Source organism: Stylophora pistillata, chromosome 9 (assembly GCF_964205215.1).
Source record: "Stylophora pistillata chromosome 9, jaStyPist1.2, whole genome shotgun sequence".
Lineage (NCBI taxonomy): Eukaryota > Metazoa > Cnidaria > Anthozoa > Scleractinia > Pocilloporidae > Stylophora > Stylophora pistillata.
Window position 1 is genome coordinate 9,807,701 of NC_142527.1, and position 20,000 is coordinate 9,827,700.

Below are 20,000 nucleotides of genomic sequence, written 5' to 3' on the forward strand. Positions count from 1 at the left end.
GCATCTGGTTTCTGTAGTGTAGTGGTTATCGCGTGCGCCTCACACGCGGAAAGTGGCAGGTTCGAGCCCTGCCAGAGACATTTTTCTTGGAAAACCTTGAGCAAATGGCAAGGAGGGCCCGAGGCTTCATTTTATTTATACAATAAAGTAGCCGAGAGGGGATACTCTCTTATGTAGCATACTTCAGACATTTGTCCTAGCCCTAAGGGTCCCGTATACTTTTTGGATATTTTTTCCCTTGTGAATTTCGATTCGATCTTTTTCATTCGTGAATCGTGATAAAGGATGATAAGCTCTTTTCATGTACACGTGAACGAATATTTTGATTTAGACGTTTAAGAGCTGAAATGATTTATGAACCATTTTGTTTTGCGTGATTAGTTTCTGGCTATTATGCAGGTTTTTTTCTCGAACGGCCTTGATTAGGCTTAAAAAGAGCCCTTTCTGCGTTTCGACTGGAGATGGACTTTATTCGGATCAATAAAAGTCTTACTTTCAGACTCTACCACTGAGCCACAGGGTTACCATGGTTGCGCTGGGTCTTCGCTGAGCCCACATGTGACACGCGTTCTGCATACTGTTAGTACCAGCAATATCGAAAGGGTCATGTGTGTAAAAAGATTAAGAAAGATTTTAAAATCTGAGCTTGTTAATGAGATAAAGAAAGACGTTTTTTTGTCTAAACATGAGCTTTCGACAATAAAAAGTTCTGAGTTCCCTGGGGAAATCAAGTTTTCTCTGGTTGAGCTACATTCTTCCATTGTCATGTTGACTTGCGCTTGAGAACATTCAGACAAATGCCTCTTATTTAACTCGATTTGGAGTGTTAATGATTTTCTGGTTGTTTCAAAGGACGTATGCTCTCTTTCGGTCGTTGTTGTTTAGGAACCACCTCTTGCTACCAGTAAAATTATACGCAGGCAACTTATGAAAGTGTACTAGATGCAAATAAAAAAGTGATGAAACAAAAGGCGCCGATGGGAGTTGAACCCACTACCTCCTGTTTACTAGACAGGCGCTCTAACCATCTGAGCTACGGCGCCTCCGTTGGTCATTAGCCATTAATTTTTTGTCTTCTAATCTGGTGTTAAAGTGGGGCTAATTTTAAAGATAGAAGTGGCCAAAATTTACAAACTTTATATTGCGTATAACAAAAAAAACAAAATAAAAAACGAAAAACAAAAAAACAGGAAACCAAGGAATGGTAAACAGGCATAGTAAGGTTTTGTTATAAAACTGCTCTAATCACGGTAATATGTTTGCCGAACGCTTCTCATAAAGCAGTCCAACGAACTGGTGTTTGTCGTTTTTGGACGTTAGAGATCTTCAAGCAGTTTTTACACCCGATCTATCATTACTTCATTACATCAAAAGTCGTCTCCGTGGCGCAATCGGTCAGCGCGTTCAGCTGTTAACCGAAAGGTTGGTGGTTCAAGCCCACACAGGGACGTAATTTTGCATTTTATTATCAAATCCTTAACCGTTCTGTTAGATGGCTTTGATGCTCACATTCTTCTTGTTAGAAATCATGTCATATCCTTATCATTTAGCTAAAAAGAAAAAGTAGCCTGGAATACCCTAGTTTTCATGTTTTATAGGCTGAGCGTCATTACATGTCGGTCAGTTATGTGATGTGCGCACCCTTACTCCTAATGGAGAAGCTTGTTTCATTGGTGAGATTGATGGTAGCCGGCGTGGACTGACTTTTTTGTGGGTTTCTACCTGAAGTAGATGTTGGTTCGTACAGTTCCTCATTCAAACTACCATGCCTGGAGCTGGGTAAACTTTGAATAGCCGTTTGCGGCGAGGATACCTCCCGAGAATCTCAGATGGCCGACCTTGAACAAAAGCCGACCTTGAACAAAAGCTCATCTTTAAAACCGGCAGTCTAAATCCCACAGGTATCAACGAACACTTTTCATTCCACTAATTTATTCTTGTTTTTCTCGTTGCCATGTTCCCACCAATAACATAGCTCCATTTTCTGCACACACAACCCACAATTCCTCTATTCGCTCCGACGAAGGGCTAACGCTCGAAACGTCAGCTTTTGTAATCGTTACGGTGGCCAATTTACCATTTCAACTTTGTTGATATATCCAAATTATTTCGTTACCCCCACCGACGCAGCCCCAAACAGTTTCTTTCGAAACTATCAGCCTTTATTCATCTGGAATACCCTAGTTTCCAGGCTGAGCGTCATTACATGTCGGTCAGTTATTTGATGTGCGCACCTTTACTCCTAATGTAGAAGCTTGTTTCATTGGTGAGATTGATGGTAGAGGCGTGGTCTGACTTATTTGTTGGTTTCTACCTGAAGTAGATGTTGGTTCGTACAGTTCCTCTTTCAAACTACCATGCCAGGAGCTGGGTAAACTTTGAAAAGCCGTTTGCTGCGACCACATACCTCCTGACAATCTCAGATGGCCGACCTAAGATCTTAGGGTTTGCTAGTTTCTTTTTATAGCAGTGGCTTATTCCTTTCTTTAGAGCCTTCTGCCCGAGGCTATGTTTGAGCTTTTGTTCCACAGTAGAGCGAAGCCGTTGTAAGTCTTGAAGATTATGGTACTTTTAGGGATAATCTTTGATTCTTTGTCAGACTGACAAGTTATATTGTCTTACTGTACACTCCTTTTATTTTCATGGATACGACCCTAAGTTAAAGAAGTTGTCATTGAGACTTAAAAAATTCTTCGAAGAGCAATTCTGGTCAATGGGCCAATAACGCTAGTCTCTCTATGATAAGTCGTGGTACAGGTGATTTGCCACCTGCTTTTATGACAACGATGAATTCCCTCTCCTCATCTGTTATAGTTATGTCCGGCCTGTTGGTCTGGTGGCATGATTTTTGCTACGGGTGCGAGAGATCCCGAGTTTGACTACCGGACAGGCCCGGTTGGTTGTAATTTTGGAAAAATCTTCTAAAAGTTAACGGACCGGCAAGTCAAACTTCCCTTAGAAGAATTTATGGCGACTAAATTAAGATACGATATATATCTCATTTTTTTTCTAAGTTTGCAAAAGTTTGAGACATGGACGAAGAGCTTAGAAACTGAGCAGACTTTGAACTCGACATAATAAATACAATATCTGCTGCAGATATGTAAAAAACAGCCTACATTAGGCTCGGATATTAATAATTATCCGCGGACATTAGCTGTTCGGAGACGCGAAGAGTTGTTCAATAGTGAAGCTCGAGGAACAGATAATGTCCAAGGACAAATATACGAGCATAGTTTCGCGCCAAATGGAGGCTATTGTGTTTAGTGTCCTTCAAATAGTTTTCAACGTGAGGGAAAACTTGTTCCCTCCTCTGTTTCTTATCTTGAGTAACATTCTAAGCGCAGAGTTCTCTATATTGGCCTTCACTTGGGGTATATCCTCTGACATCCCTCAGATTTACACGGAGGATATTTGGAGAAATGATGCATTTTGAGCAATCGTGCGCGAGCAAAAATATTTTTTGGATTTTAATGCGTAATGGACACTGAGACTTTCCGTTTATCTATAGGGTGGTTTCTGTAGTGTAGTGGCTATCACATCCGCCCAACACGCGGAAGGTCGCAGGTTCAAGCCCAGCCAGAAACACATTAATTACCAACTGAACAGCGACTAACGTTCTTCTGTGAAGGGTCATGTGGAAATTTGTCGATAATTTTTTGCAGTTTAGGATATATCATCTCTAAGCTCTCTAACAAATAGAATCCATGTTGTCCTGTATTTTTTTTTAGCTGTGTAGGAAAAAGTTCCACGCTTTTGAAACACCGCGACTTAATGACTTGTGTGGCTGCTTAGAACTCCTTTGAGACTACTTGGCTTTGACAGCCTGAAAGCATGCCACCACCTATCTAGGACAAAGGTTACACATGCGCAGAAGATTGACTACTGTGTCCTCTAGTCTACTCTGGTTTAAATGCAGCATTATTATGTGCCGAAATTTGTTACGTTACGGTCAGCGAACGGGTTGCTGAGCAATAATCAAAAAGCCTACGTGTTTTGTTAAACTCATTTTAAATGGAAGCGCTACTTACCTTGAAGTGAGTTTACGGTCAAAATGCACTTTTAGGTGTGAATTACATCTCACATAAAGAGGAAAAAACCTTAGAGGCAAGGAATATAAAGCTTATAGTGTTTTGGAAGGCCCAGAACCTGTGATATTCGGCGTGTTTGGTGTATGTAATAATGAGGGAATTATAAGACCCCTGACAACAACACGTGGAGTGAAATAGATGCAAATTAATTTAACATACACAGTCTAACAAGAAAGCTAACATTAATTTATTTCCTACTGAAGGCGCCTTCTTTAGTCGGGTGAGTCGTGAACACAGAAATAACTAAAAAAACATCTGTTAACAAATATTATTTACTCTCCGCCCATTCCAATTCCCCCTCAATGCGTATCGAGTTCCTTGGAAGTATAGTGGTGAGTATCGCCGCCTGTCACGCAGGAGACCAGAGATCTATTTCCCGCCGGGGAGGTGCACTTTTTGTCTTTCTCCTGTTTCCGAGTACTAGGTGATACCTGGAGGTCAAAAGTATTAAAATGGGTTTTCTTTTAATTCGAAGATCAATTGGTTCAAAATTATTAGGACTCGTCGAATATTTCATGGACTAAAAGATTGTTAACAAGAGTAATCAAATCCAAGTTTGGGATTCTTGAGGGATTCTTGAGGAATTTGCAACTGCCTTTTTATTAGAATTTGCAAGTGACTTTTTATTAGCGCGAGAAATAATTTGCTTGGTGACTGGATAACCCACTTTGAATATTGACATAAATGTTAAAGTTAACACTTTTATTGACATTTGATTTATTATTGATTTTTGATTAACAGTTTAAGGCATAGCCGTTTAAGTCAAATAATTATCCTTTGATCCATAAGTGATACAGTTTTGACCACGCATTCGGTTTATAAGTACGTTTCCCTCGCTTACCTGTTGAACTGCTTGCTGAACCGCTTGTTTTAATTTTCGTTGCTCGGGAAACAATTTGGTTGGATCGATCATGCCACAGAAGTAAGTTGTCTTTTACCAATTTAACTTTAAGTATTTTCATTTTAGCTCTCTTCTACGCAATTTTCATGAATCCTTCCAAATTTCTTGTGAATCACGTGATTACTGTCTTTTTAGATCGAATAAAGACTTGCAGTTCAGCCAATTGATGAAGGTGAACCATTTTCCTCGAAGCAATTTCTGCTACCAAATTCAACTTTCTGCGCTTAGCCTAGTGGACATATCAAAATTTGTGCTTAGACACATTGGCTCCTATTATGAAGTATTCATAAAATATTATTTGAATTCTAAGATTGTGTTTCGTTTTGTTGGCATGGAAGCTTTCAATGGCCTCTCACGTAGCACAAATGATCAGTTGGAGGATCTGTTTGGAACCAAAGGTAACATTTGCGTTGATGAGACACTTTAATAAACAGGCCATATTGAAATACGTTTAAATTTTTTGATAGTAGGTAAGCATCTGGTTTCTGTAGTGTAGTGGTTATCACGTCCGCCTCACACGCGGAAGATCGCAGGTTCGAGCCCTGCCAGAAACAATTCATTTAGAAAACTTAGAGCAAAAGGCAATGAGTGGCCGAGAGGGGTTATTCTCCTTTTATGTAACACACTTTAGATGTTTGTCCTTGCCTTAAAGAGCCCCTATACTTTTTGCGTGAAGTTATTTTTGTGTTTGAGGCGAACGGCCAGGCTCCCGTGAGGGTGGTGCAATGCCTGCCGACCACACGTCCGATCCAACTCTAGGCGGGGGTGCAATGCCTACAGGCTGGGTCCACCACAAACTGAGGGTCACCAGACACCAACTTCGTTGGGGAATCGAACCCCACCTCACTTAAAAATTACCACACACGCACCAAAAATTGACACACTCGCGTGGGCTACAGGACAAAACGGTCCCTGTGCAGTACACGAACTAAGGAGACCCAGCACAAGGGATACACAACACAAGACGGATACAAAGAACATGAAGGAGCCACTGTGCAGTACACCAATAAAGGAGACCCAGCACAAGAGACTCAAAAGACACACTCACTCAAGCTTGGGAGAGAAGGGCGAAGCAATCAGATAGAGAAGACGTGAGAGTTGTTCACTACAGCAGCGATGGTTCCACGGGTTCAGACGGGCCTTAATGGAAGCGATGACCACCACAGCGCCAGGACGACAGTTACGAAGACGGAAAATATTACGGGACTGCCAGATACAAAACTTAGAAACGTTGAGCGTATAGACAAAAATGTGGGGAATGACAGCAAGCTCGTCTGAGCGAAAACCAAAGAGTACGTGACGGGGAAAAAGAACAGGACACATAGAAGAGTAGCAAAACATGAGAGACTGCACCCAGGAGAGGACACTCTGAGCAAGTGGACAGGAAAAGAACAAGTGCTCAAGTGACTCTACCGGAACGCCACAAAAACATGGTAATGGGACAGTCAGACCAAAGGAAGAGAGACGCTGGGCAGTGTAAAGGACGCCGTGCGCTATTTTCCAGTTGAGATCGATGACCTTGTGATCCAGGTTGAAAAGCGATGGGGAGCGCCATGTTGCAGGCCAGTCCAGACGGGGATACAAATCTTGAAACTTTCCTATGCAATGCGGTGGAGTCGTGTTCTCGGAGAGAAGGTAGAGATAGCTAGATTTAGTAGATATCTCTGCAACCTGAGTACAGGTCAGGGACGACCCAATAACCAAAGAATTCTTTGACGGTGCAAAGGAGCCTTTGAGCCCACGCCACGCCAAGACTAAGGACTGATAAAAGGGCGGCAAGGCTCGGTGGTCAAAAGACAAGGGGCGGGAGAAAACAACTGGGGGGGGGAGGAAACACCAAAGGACGAGAGAAACCAGAAAGACAAAAAATAACACCAACCAGATAAGGAGGAGGCGAACCTCCTGACCCAGTGACCAAGAAGAGCCCATACTTTGTATTTTACGTTGACTACTGAGAAACCACCAAGCAGAGGAGGCTGCGACACAGAGGAGCGCGCAACGAGTTCGCGCTTACCGGACCTAAAGAAAGAGAAAACAGAACGAGAGAGTTCTTTCTCCACCCAGGCCGGCATGTGGACAAGGGAGGCCACATACCAAACCCGGGAGAGGGCGAGGGCATTGACCACCAAAGCCTTGCCGGTAAAGGACAGGAAGCGACAACGCCAGGATTGGAGAACACGACTCATCGCATTAATGCGTAGGCGCCAGTTCTCTTCGTCCAGATTCTCAGGGCCGATGAAGATGCCGAGGATCTTGAGGATTGATGCTGACCAGTCAAAGAGGACGGGGAGGACAGAACGGCCACGCCACCCGCCCAACCAGAGACCCTTGGACTTTGCGATATTAAGTTTCGAACAAGACGCCTTCTCGAACAGAGTGTAAACCTCGAAAGCGGCCTTGATGGCATCGTCAGATGTCAAAATTAACGAAGTGTCATCAGCGTATTGAGAGATGGGAGACACGGGGGGACAACCCGGGAGATTCAAGCCGCAGATACGGGGATTGGCGCGGATATTACAGGCCAAAACCTCCGAAACCAGAACATGTAGGAGGGGTGACAGTGGACACCCCTGCCTAACACCACGAGAAAGACTAAAGAAGGATGTTAGATAGCCATTGACATTGACCGCGCTCTGAACTCGATTATAGAAAAGGTCGACCCAGGAAATAAAAGAGGGGCCGAAGCCCATAGCCAGCAAAGTGGACCGCATAAAACCCCAGACGACTCTGTCGAAGGCCTTCTCCTGATCAAGAGAGAGCACCGCAATGGGGGTCCCAGAGGACTCTGCGTAGGTGACATCTCTGAGAAGCGCAACGTTTTCCCCAATGTATCGACCAGGGCCACCACATGTTTGGTCACGATTGACAACTAAATGGACGACACCAAAAAGGCGACCGGCGATGGTTCTCGCCGCTGGTTTATAATCCACATTCAGCAGTGATATGGGTCTTCAGTTACGAGGATCGAGGCGATCCCCCTTCTTAAAAGCAAGCGTCATTACCCCTCTGCGCTGAGAGAGGGAAAGAGAACCAGACAAAAAGCAAGAGTTGAGGACAGTAACGAGATCAGGACCAATGACATCCCAAAATTTCAGAATTTTTTCCTTGTGAACCGCGATTCGACTTTTTTCATTCGTGAATCGTGATAAAAGATGATAAGCTCCTTTCATGTCCACGTAAATTAATATTTTGATTTAAACATGACCCGTGAATTAAGAACTACATTAAACATGATCCGTGTACCATTTTGTTTAGCGTGTTGAGTTTCTTGCTGTTATGCACGTTTTGTCCTCGAACGGCTGTGATTAGGCTTTAATAGGAGCCCTTTCTGGGTTTGGACTGGCCGGAGATGGACTTCATACGGATCGATAAAAGTCATAAAACAGACCACTTAAGGTTTTTGAACAATTAAGGAGACATTACGTCATCTTTTGTCGCGTAAGACTGGTCAAACCTAGAACAACTAAAATATCTATTCAATATGGTTGTCTCGAATTTTGCGTGAACGTGTCCACTGAGCCATATAAACACCATGGTTGGGCTGGGTCATCGCTGAGCCCACACGTGACATGCGTTCTGCATACTGCTAGTATCAGCAATGTTGAAAGGGTCATGTGTGTAAAAAGATTAAGAAAGATTATAAAATCTGAGCTTGGTAATGAGATAAAGAAAGACGTTTTTTATCTTATCATGAGCTTTCGACAGGGGATCAAATTTTCTTTGGTTGGCTACATTCTACCATTATCATGTTAACTTATGTGAAGGTGTAGTCTGATCGTCCGGGTGAGTGTAGTCCTGAGAAAGACTGTTGTCGGTGGTAGTGACTGACGTTTCGACAACCTGTGCGGAAGTCATCATCAGAGTCAAGGGACCACCGACAACAGTCCTTCTCAGGACTACACTCACCCGGACGATCAGACTACACCTTCACATGTTACCCCCGGGTTCAAACCATTTACTGCATCATGTTAACTTATGCTTGAGAACGTTCAGACAGATGGCGCTTATTTTACTCGATTTGGAGTGTTATTGATTCTGGTTGTTTCTGAAGACGTATGCTCTCTTTCGGTCCTTGTTGTTTACTAATCACCTCTTGCTACCAGTACACTTAATCGCAGGCAATGAGACCAACTGCGAAAGATTTTTGTGTTTTCACATAACCAGTAGTCTCCGTGGCGCAATCGGTCAGCGCGTTCGGCTGTTAACCGAAAGGTTGGTGGTTCAAGCCCACCCGGGGACGTAATTTTGCATTTTATTTTCAAGTCCTTAACCGTTCTGTTAGATGACTTTGATGCTCACATTCTTCTTGTTAGAAATCAAGTTACATCGTTATCATTTAGCTAAAAAGAGAAAGTAGCCTGGAATACTTTAGTTTCCATGTTTTATAGGTTGCGCGTCATTACAGGTCAGTCAGTTATGTGATGTACGCACCCCAACTCCTGACGGAGAAGCTTGTTTCATTGGTGAGATTGATGGTAGCCTGCGTGGTCTGACTTATTTGTGGGTTTCTACCTGAAGTAGATGTTGGTTCGTACAGCTCCTCATTCTAACTACAATGCCAGGCGCTGGGTAAACTTTGAATAGCCCTTTGCTGCGACGATACCTCCTGACAATCTCAGATGGCCGACCTAAGATCTTGGAGTTTGGTAGTTTTATTTTTAATAGCAATGGCTCATTCCTTTCTTTAGAGCCTTCTGGCCGAGGGTATATTGGAACTCTGGTTCCACAGTAGAGCGAAGCTGCTGTAATTCTTAAATAGCGATTATGGTATTTTCAGTGATCATCTTTGATTCTCGTCAGATTAACAGCTCGTTTTTAAGTCTTACTATACGACCCTATGTTTTAAGAAGTTGTCATTCAGACTTAAAAAAAAGCTCCGAAGTGCAACTCTGATCAATGGGCCAGTAACGCTAGTCTCTCCATGATTACTCTGGCAGAGGTGATTTCCCAACTGCTTTTATGACAACGATCAATATCCTCTTCTCAGGTATGTCCGGCCTGTTGGTCTAGTGGCATGATTCTCGCTTTGGGTGCGAGAGGTCCCGGGTTCGACTCCCGGACAGGCCCGCGGGGCGGTATTTTTGGAAAAATCTTCTAAATCAGACCGGCAAGTCGAACTTTCCTAAGAAGAATTTATGGGGACAAAACTACCGTATGATATATTTCTCAATTTTGATCTGAGCAGACTTTGAACTCGACGCGATAAATACAAGATATGGTGTGATATCTATCCGCGGTAATTATGTGTTCCAAGACGCGAAGAGTTGTTCGAAAGCGAAGCTCGAGGAAAACCGTGAGCTTCGAGCAACGGATAATGTCCACTGAAGGTGAAATATACGAACATATTTTCGTGCCAAATGGAGACTATTGTGTTTAGTGTCCTTCAAATATTTTATTAACGGGAGGAATTCTAATTAGAAACAGCTTGCTGCTTACGGCGCGGGATGTTGACAGTGTTTTCTCAGACGATTTTATGAACAAAAAAAACTTGTTCCCTCTTCTGTTTCTTATGTTGAGTAACATTTTAAGCGCAGATTTCTCCGTATTGTACGTCACTTGGTGTATGTCCTCTAATATCCCCCCAGATTTAGTCGGGGGGATATTTGGACAAGTGATGCGTTTTGACCAATCGCGCGCGAGTTAAAATATATATTGGATTACAATGCGTAATGGAGCCTAAGACTTTTTGATCTTATTCCAGGGTCGTTTCTTTAGTGTAGTTGTTATCACATCCGCCTAACACGCGGAAGGTCGCAGGTTCGAGCCCTGCCAGAAACATATTACGTGCAAAAGCGCAGTGAAGTGACACGTACCTTGAATTTTAATCAGGGTCTTGTTTATATCTGCGCTTTTGCATAAAATGTTTTCTTTCACTTCCCCTGAACAAGGTCCGTGATTGCGACCGAAACGTCGGAAACATTTTTATTATTACTTATCTCAGAAACCATTGTAACTTAATTTGTATTTTCAAATATATTTTTGAATGTACCCACCTGGTGACAAACCCAGTTTTAATACATTACATGCTTTTATAAAGGGTCATGTAGAAATTCGTGGATTCGCATCTTTTGCAGTTTAGGATATATCATCTCTCAGCTCTTCAACAAATAGAATCCATGTTGCCCTGTAATATTTTGAACTCTCTTGGAAAACGGTCTACGCTTTTGAAACACCGCGACTTAGTGGCTTGTGTTGTTGCCTAGAACTCCTTTAAAACAACTTGTGATAACCTGAAAGCACGCCACAACCTATCTGCTACAAAAGTCGCACATGCGCGGAAGATTGACCCCTGCGTCCTCTATTCTACTTTGATTTGATTGCAGCATTATTGTGAGCCGAAGTTTGTTGTGTTACTGGTCAGTGGACAGGTTGCTGAGCAATAATAAAAAAACTACGTCTTCTGTTACACCCATTCTAAATGTAAGTGCTACTTACCTTTGAGCGAACTTTAAGTAAAAATACGCTTTTAGGCGTGAATTACGTCTCACATAAAGATGACAAAACCTTAGAGATGAAGAATATAAAGCTAATAGTGTTCTGGAAGGGCTAGAACCTGTGATCCTCGGCGTGTTTGGTGTATGTAATAAGGGAATTATCTGATTATGGAGAACAACTTTGGACTGAAACAGATACACACTAAGGACCGAGTTTCTCAGTAGTATGGTGGTGAGTATCCCCGGCTGTCATGCTTTAGACCAGGATTTTTCGCCGGTGAGGATTATTTACCATTTTTTACTCTTCCTCATATCAAACTCACGGGGTACAAATAGTCTCTTACTGAATTTCGTGACCACGCCCACTTCTTCGGCCCACTCAAATCAAGTGCGACTTTTGGATGTTATATCATCTTGCCGACTCTCTGTATAAAAAGTTAACAATGTACCACCGAAATATTGAACTATAACATCATGGCTTTCCATTTTGTGTATTTTCGTACTACAAAGTAAAGTTTTTCCCTCGTCATTTTCACCTTTTCCCGAGCGGGTCCGTCAAAATTAAGAAGGCGTTCGTGGTCAAAACAAGACCGAGCAAGGAGTCTTGGGCGATTTCTCTCTTACGCAAGCGCAAATTGAAAATATACCACCAAAATAAAAGAGAAGAACAAATTTCCTTTGTTTTGATATGTAAATTGTCGAACAAGGAGCAGATTGAACCTCGTCAGACCTTCCTCCTTTTGCTCGTTTCCTGTTTTATAAGCGTGAAAGCAGTGGGAGAAGAATCGGGTAGCTCGGAAAGCGCTTGGGGTATTAATTTACCATCGTTTACTTACGAGATAAACAAGTAAGATTTGTAACGTTATTTTCCGTATTACGTGCACGAATGACCAACTAATGTCCGCTAACAAAGCATACATGAAAATAGACTCCCGAGTACGATATATGGCACGCAACAAAAATGTAACAACAAGCAGTTACCCATTTTAACTATTATTTAATTAGTTTTACATTGTCTAATTTACTTAGGTTAAAGATTAAGCTAAGCACTTTATAAAGCAGGCTTACAATCCTTCATCCCGTGTAAGTGTTCGTCGTCTTGATCAACTTCCAATTCCAACATCTGCCGACTGAAGACCACAGCGCTTGGCTTTCTTGAATTATCGCATTCTTTCCTTGTACAGAAACAATTCCGGAGGACTCCATAGTAAACTCTGTATTCTCTATCTTCTTCCTCTCTCGACTATCGTCTTTTTCATCTCTTTCTTCTCTTCGGATATCGCAAGGTCAAAAGGTCATAGCCTCGTCATATCATAGCTTCCAAAAGTTCAGTCAGCAAGCCACGAGGGTAAGCCCTCGGGCAAATCTCTTTTGTACTTCTCACAAGCCAGCTTTTATACATTTACTTTAGTTATCTAGAACGTTCTATTACTATTTATAGCGTATTACAAGTTGTACTATTTTTGGAAACTGCTGAGTCACATGAAAGAAGTTTCTGGAATATTAAAGATTTGGTTATATCAATTAAGTTGAAATTGTAAGAAAGACGAAGTAACAAATTGTAAGAAAAACGAAGAGCTAACGCTAGAAACGTCAGCTTTTTTATTCGTTACGGTGGCCAATTTACAATTTCAACTTAGTTGATATAACCAAATTACCTTGTTACGCACACCGATGCCGCACGACAGTTTCTTTAGAAACTTTCAGCCTTAAATCAAATGTAAGTTTGTAGTTCTCGAAGAATTTGCAACTTCCTTTTTATTAGACAAGACAAGACAACTTTATTTAGCCAGGGTGGCCCAGTCAGCTGCGAGGCTGGTATCCTTAGGGGCCCTGGTTTCTCTAAAATTTACATATACACATTTCAAATAAAATTACAAAGTTGAATAAAATTTGCTAAGATTAAAAGAGGAGATAAAATCAGATAAAATGTCCTTTAAGAAGGGGTTTATTAGACATCACGGGAGAAATAATATGCCAGGTGACTTGATAACCACTTTGAATATTGATATAAATGTTAAAGTTAACACATTGATTGACGTTTGATAGATAATTGATTTGTGATTAACAGTTTAAGGCATCGCCGTTAAAGTCAGATGATTATCTTTTGATCCACAAGTGAAACAGTTTTGACCGCGCGTTCAGTTTATAAGTACGTTTTCCTCGCTTACCTATTGAACTGCTTGCTGAACCGCTTTTTATTTTCTGATCGGAAAACAATTTGGCTATATAATGCCACAGAAGTAAGTCATGTCGTTTACCAATTGAACTTTAAGTATTTTCATTTTAGTTCTCTTATGTGCAACTTTTAACGAATCTTTCGAAATTCGAATTCTTGCGTATCATGTAATTCCTTGTGAAGATTTACAGTCCAGCCGAAATTCAACTTTTTGCAGTTTGGTACGAAATTGACTCGCTCTCAGCCAGTGGACACATCAAAATTTGTGCGTAGACAAATGGGCTCCTAATATGTACTAATATGATTTTGATTTCCAAGATTGTGTTCCATTTTGTTGGCTTTAAGGCTTCTAATGGTCTCTCCCGTAGCACAAAATGATCAGTTAGAGGATCTGTTTGGAACCAAAGGTAACATTTGCGTTGATGAGGCACTATAATAAACAGGCCATATTGAAATGCGTTCAAAATTTTCAGTAGAATTCTGGTAATTCCGTGTAGCACGCTTCAGATGTTTGTTCCTGCCTTAAGGGTCCCCTATATTGTTTACGTAAAGCGTGATTGGGAGATGTTTTCTCTTGTGAAATCACAATTCGATTTTTTTTATTAGTGAATCATGATAAAAGATGATAGGCTCTTTTCATGTCCACGTGAATGAAATAAATAAATATGAATATTTTGATTTAAACGTGAGGCGTGAATTAAGAACTGAATTAAACATGATTAGTGAACCATTTTGTTTGCGTGATGAATTTCTGGCTATCATTCACGTTTTGTTCTCGAACGGCTGTGATTGGGTTTTGAAAGGAGCCCTTTCTGGGTTTCGACTGGAGATGGACTTCATACGGATCAATAAAAGTCATAAAATAGACCACTAGAGGTTCTTGAACAAATAAGTTAAGAACATATGGACACCATGGTGCGCTGGGTCATCGCTACGCACACACGTGACACCGGGTCTGCCTACTGCTAGGATCAGTAATGTGGAAATTTTCATGTGTGCAAAACGATTAAGAAAGGTGAAAACTTCTGAGCTTGGTGATGAGATAAAGAAAGATGTGTTTTGGTCATGTCTTGAGCTTTCGACAAAAAAAATTTCTGAATCCATTGAGAATAAAGTTTCCTTTATTTGAGCTACTTTTCACCATTTTCACCATTTTTCCTTTGACTTCCGCTTGGAAACATTCAGGCAGTTGTCACCTGTTTAATTCGATTTGGAGTGTTATTGATTTTCTGTTCGTTTCTTAAACACGAAGACACATAGAAGGAAGTCTTCCCTGAGAAGACCTAGGCTCATTTGTCACTCACCGTTGACGTGTGCGGGTCAAATTTAAATGCAAAAGGAGCTAGTGAGATATCTATTAGATACGAAGAATATATGAAGTTCATATATTCAATATATCTATTGTTTGCTTCCACCAACATGGTGGCATGAGGTAACATGCGGACCACCTACTTCGATCTTAAATTTACCGCCACAAATAAAGACAGTTTCCATTGGAGAAAGGAAATAGGAATCTCAAAAATTCTTGTATTGTGATGAAAACATAAAACAATTTTGAGGAATGCGCCTGCTGTTCACTGCTTTGGAGTAGCTGTAGCTCAAGCTGACTTGACTCTAAGAGTTCTATATCACACGATGATTGATTGACAAATGGTCCGGTGGGACCTAAGGCTCCTTTTATAGCGTGCCTTCGTGTTTAAGACGTGCACTTTCTTTCGATCGTTGTTGTTTACGAACCATCTCTTGGTACCAGTGCTCTTAGACGCAGGAAACGAGATAAATTAGGAAAGACTATGAAAGTATACTAGATGCATCAAAAAGGAAAAGATAAACGTAAGGCACCGATGGGATTCGAACCCATGACCTCCTGTTTACTGGACAGGCGCTCTAACCGTCTGAGCTACGGCGCCTTCGTTCGTCATGGTGAATTAATAATTTTCCGTATGGGATAGAACATTTGGTGTTAACGTGGGAGTTAATAACTTTACAGTGCGTTTAACAACAACAACAACAACAACAACAACAACGACAAAAAAACCATGGAATGGTAGACGGACATAGTAAGGTTATGTTATCAAAACATTCTGATTCTGTTAATACATGTTTGTCATAAAGCAACCCAACGAACCGGTTTTTAAAGTGCTACGGCGACGAAATTTTTGCATTTTATTTTCCCAATTTTCTGGTGTTAAATTCACATTTAGACCCTAAACTATGAGAAAAAGCGTAAGTTTCTCAAATTTGACAACGTTATTCCTTAAAAACAGCGCCGTGAAGACATTAAAACTTCTTCCGCCATTGCTCCAATAACACACTGGAGAGCCCGCGAAAATAACTACAGCGGTTTTAGTTGTGACGTCATCGACTCACTTCGACAACGTCGCGAAGGCATGCCTTTACAAGAAATGAGCAAAAGAAAGCCGGGGAACAATTCTTTCGAATTTTATTCCTTCTTTCCTGCAGAACCAGAAAAACAACTCTCTCTCGGCATACCAAATTAGCCACGTTTGTTGAGTCGTTGATGTCACTTCCGTTCTCGATCCAGTTTCTTCTTCTTCGCGCGGAGTTCTGTAGTTCGAAGAATGGCGGCCGTTTAGATCGCGAATCTGTAGGGAAAATAATATTACTTCTAGATGGAGTTTTGCCTTAATATTTGGCAAATTGCTACTTAGGGTAAGTACTTTCAACCTCTGAGGACAAAAGAAAAGGTGTATTTTTGGTCGTAGTAGCACTTTAAACACAACGAATATACGAAATTCATATATCTGAACTGCGGTTAATTGTGGTCAATTGGTACAGCGATGGGCTAGTATCGTAGAGGTCAGTGGTTCGAATCCCATACAGGCCTGAACTTTTCAGGTCTGATTTTCACTGTTACCTAAATAGTATTCTTTACTGCGAGGATCGTGCACAAATACCTTTCTATAACCGCAGTTCAGATAGATGAATTTAATATCTTCGTTGTGCTTGATTTATCGCCTTACGAGTTTATGTCGAATTAATTTGATGACCTGCTCCCAGTTGACTTGTTAGCTCAATTGGTAGAGTGCTGCACTAGTATCGCAGAGGTCAGTAGTTCGAATCCCGTACAGGCCTGAATTATTTCAGGTTTTCACTATTGCTTACATAGTGTTCTTTACTGCGAGGATCGTGCACAAATACGAATCGGTATTTGTCGTTTATGGACGTTAGAGAGCTTGCACCCAAAGCAGTGCCCAGGAATCAGTCATCTCCGTGGCGCAATCAGTCAGGGCGTTCGACTGTTAACCGAAAGGTTGGTGGTTCAAGCCCACCCGGCCCATGGACTTGATTTTACAGCTTTTTTTCAAATCAGTTCTAACCTTGTCGCATATTTCTATGGCTCCTTTCTCGTTAAAAAATAGTTACCGTTTTGTTAGATGGCTTTCGCGCTCGTATGCTACGAGTTAGAAATCAAGTCACATCCTTACCATTAACTGAAAAAGGAATGCTGAACGAGCACAGACATCCAGCTGAAAGTAGAGGGGACCACAGTTAAAGATTAAAGACAGGTGTCTGAAATACTTGTTAATTATTTCTCCACCGTAGCTGATGGGATCGGTGGTGACATCGCTAAGCTTAAATCATTTTAAGGACCATCCAAGTGTTCTTAGAATACAACAGCAAAGTGTAAACTGGTCACGCAGTCTTGAAGTAAAACCTATCACACAAGGACAAGTTCTAACTGCTTTGGAATCACTGAACACTAACAAGGCCACTGGCTGTGACAATATTCCGGCCAAAGTTTTGAAAATTGCAGCTGATGAATTGGCCACACCACTTACTACTCTCTCTAATTCATGTATACGTAACTGTGTCTGGCCAAGAGATTGGAAGCGTGGAGTCTGTACCCCAGTTTACAAAAAGGATGATAAGCCCTCTAAGGAAAACTACCGCCCTATAACTGTCTTGCCTTGTGTTTACAAAGTCTTCGAACAACTAATAGGAGCACAGATCTCTACCGGCTTTGGAGACCGTATGTATGTTCACTCATCGGTTTACCGCAGAGGACACAGTTGTAACACAACTCTGATTCACCTAGTGGAGGGCTAGAGACATGCATGCAAGAGATGACAAATTGGTTGTGAGCTTGCTGTCAATTGATATGTCAAAAGCGTTTGATTCACTCCATCCACCGCTATTACTGAGTAAGCTCAACACCTACGGTTTTGAAAGCAGTACAGTTCGCCTTCTGGAGAGTTATCTATGTGATCGCAATTACCGGTGAGGAATTGGGGACATTATCAGTTCAAGTAGGACTGTTAACCGAGGTTGTCCACAGGGTTCCGCTCTAGGTCCCTTACTTTGGAATATATTTCAGAACGATTTGTCGTACTGTGTAACAACTAACTTGTCTATGTACGCGGACGATCATCAGATATGCCACACAGGATGTTATGAGTCCTCTGTTAAGTCAATGCTGAAGGAAAGGCCACAGCAAGCCACTAATTGGTACAACTCAAGGACGCAGGTTCGAGCCCTGCCAGAAACAATTTTTTCAAAAACTTGTCTTGAAGCAGGGGAGTCCAAATCAATGCTTCACTTTTATTCCGACAAAAAAAATTGGCTTATTGGCTCTGACCCTTCAGATGTTTATTATCCATCCCCTCCCCTGGTTTATTCCTTTCTGTAGATCCTCACTTGTCACATATTTGCTTTAACTATTTCACTCCCGAGATCTCATTTATAATTCTCCTTGGGTCCGCCATACATTCCTAATGATGTTTGTTTTGAGAATTTGGTGTTGGATCGACTAATAATATCCTGACTGATATATTTCTTTATTCTCGTTACTTGTCTGCTTGACATTGTATTGATATTGTAAGGAGAAACTCTCTCTTGGTCACTCATGGGAGTTTAAGGGTTAATCTATAATCTTGAGTTATTACATGACTCGGGAGCTTAGGGTTAATCAATATCTTGAGGCAGCAGTCATGTTGCTTTTGTGAGGTTGTAGAAAAAGAAAAATGAACTGACAGAGCAAGAAGCAAAATACTTCATCAGGGTTTGGTGATTTGTGATTACATTGACTCATTCCTTTTCTTGTGCGATGTGAATGGTACTGAATGACTCTCATGGTAATACATATATCTTATTAACCAAGCGCGAGGGCCGTACTGGGAGAATATCGGCTCGAGATCTTGACAGTACGGACCGAGCGCATCTCGGTCCGTACAAAAAAGACCGAGGGCCGATATTCTTCCAGTACGGTCTCGAGCAAGCTTGGTTAATAAAAGACATATTATAAGACTGAAGTTCAAAGGGACACAAGTATAGTATCATTCGGGACCATTCGGGACAGTGCCCGGTCCAATACTGAGAGAATATTGACCGGCAATAGAGCATTTTGATTGGTTGATTTTAGTTATTGGCCCTCTGACTGCCCGAGTCGTGTGATAACATAATTGCCTGACCATGTTCGATTGTTTGTTAGATTAACAACTTGTTTTGAAGTCTTACTATACACCACTCGTATGCTTGTACCTAACGTTAAGTCCCTAAGTTAAAGAAGTTCTCAATCAGACGTGAGAAATGCTCCTAAATGCGACTCTGACAAAAAGGCCAGTACGCTAGCCTATCCATGTCAAAGACGTTATACAAGCGTTTATCCACACGCTTTTACAACAAGAATAAATAAAATACCCTTTTCACTTTCAATGTGTCTGGCCTGTTGGTCTAGTGACATGACTCTCCAAGATAAGTCTTTTGTTACACTCATTCTAAATGGAGGTGCTACTTACCTTTAAGTGAACCTCAAGTAAAAATACACTTTTGAGCGTGAATAACATCTCACATAAAGAGGACAAAACCTTAGAGGTGAAGAATATAAAGCTAATAGTGTTCTGGCCGGGCTAGAACCTTTGATCTTCGGCGTATTTGGCGTGTGTAATAACAAGAGAATTAACATTTGTGAATATATGGAAATCATATGTCTAAACTGCGGTCAAAGAAATAAATATAAGGATTTCCATATATTCACAAACGTCGACTCATCACTTCACGAGTTTATTACGAACCAACATAATGACCAGCTCCCAGTTGGCTTGTTAGCTCAGTTGGTAGAGCACTGCGCCGGTATAGCAGAGGGCATGGGTTCCCGTACAGGTCTGAATTTTTGTCAGGTTCTATTTTCACGACTGCTTAAGTAGTAGTCATTACTGCAAAGATCGCTCTCATACTTAATAAGGAATTATCAGATTCCTGACGACAACACCTGGACTGGAAAAGATGCAGATTAATGCAACATATACAGGCTAACAAGAAAGCTTACAATGATTTATATCCTACTGAAGGCAGCTTCTTTAGTCGCCGGGTGAGTGGTGACAACATAAAGAACGAAAAAAAACACCTGACAGAAAAATTATATTTATTGTTCA

At 41.4% G+C, this 20,000-nt stretch overlaps 9 non-coding genes across 9 annotated transcripts; 7 read left to right on the forward strand and 2 right to left on the reverse strand.

The window, feature by feature from the left end:
- Nucleotides 1–7: 7 nt before the first annotated feature.
- On the forward strand, nt 8–80 carry Trnav-cac (transfer RNA valine (anticodon CAC)). Its single transcript has one exon. It is a non-coding gene; the product is annotated as a tRNA-Val (tRNA).
- An 889-nt stretch (nt 81–969) lies between these two features.
- Nucleotides 970–1,043, reverse strand: Trnat-agu (transfer RNA threonine (anticodon AGU)). Its single transcript has one exon. It is a non-coding gene; the product is annotated as a tRNA-Thr (tRNA).
- A 333-nt stretch (nt 1,044–1,376) lies between these two features.
- On the forward strand, nt 1,377–1,450 carry Trnan-guu (transfer RNA asparagine (anticodon GUU)). Its single transcript has one exon. It is a non-coding gene; the product is annotated as a tRNA-Asn (tRNA).
- A 2,065-nt stretch (nt 1,451–3,515) lies between these two features.
- On the forward strand, nt 3,516–3,588 carry Trnav-aac (transfer RNA valine (anticodon AAC)). The gene has a single exon. It is a non-coding gene; the product is annotated as a tRNA-Val (tRNA).
- A 1,885-nt stretch (nt 3,589–5,473) lies between these two features.
- On the forward strand, nt 5,474–5,546 carry Trnav-cac (transfer RNA valine (anticodon CAC)). Its single transcript has one exon. It is a non-coding gene; the product is annotated as a tRNA-Val (tRNA).
- A 3,612-nt stretch (nt 5,547–9,158) lies between these two features.
- Nucleotides 9,159–9,232, forward strand: Trnan-guu (transfer RNA asparagine (anticodon GUU)). The gene has a single exon. It is a non-coding gene; the product is annotated as a tRNA-Asn (tRNA).
- Nucleotides 9,233–9,987: 755 nt separating this feature from the next.
- Nucleotides 9,988–10,059, forward strand: Trnap-ugg (transfer RNA proline (anticodon UGG)). Its single transcript has one exon. It is a non-coding gene; the product is annotated as a tRNA-Pro (tRNA).
- Nucleotides 10,060–10,697: 638 nt separating this feature from the next.
- Trnav-aac (transfer RNA valine (anticodon AAC)) lies at nt 10,698–10,770 on the forward strand. The gene has a single exon. It is a non-coding gene; the product is annotated as a tRNA-Val (tRNA).
- A 4,671-nt stretch (nt 10,771–15,441) lies between these two features.
- Nucleotides 15,442–15,515, reverse strand: Trnat-agu (transfer RNA threonine (anticodon AGU)). The gene has a single exon. It is a non-coding gene; the product is annotated as a tRNA-Thr (tRNA).
- Nucleotides 15,516–20,000: the final 4,485 nt, after the last annotated feature.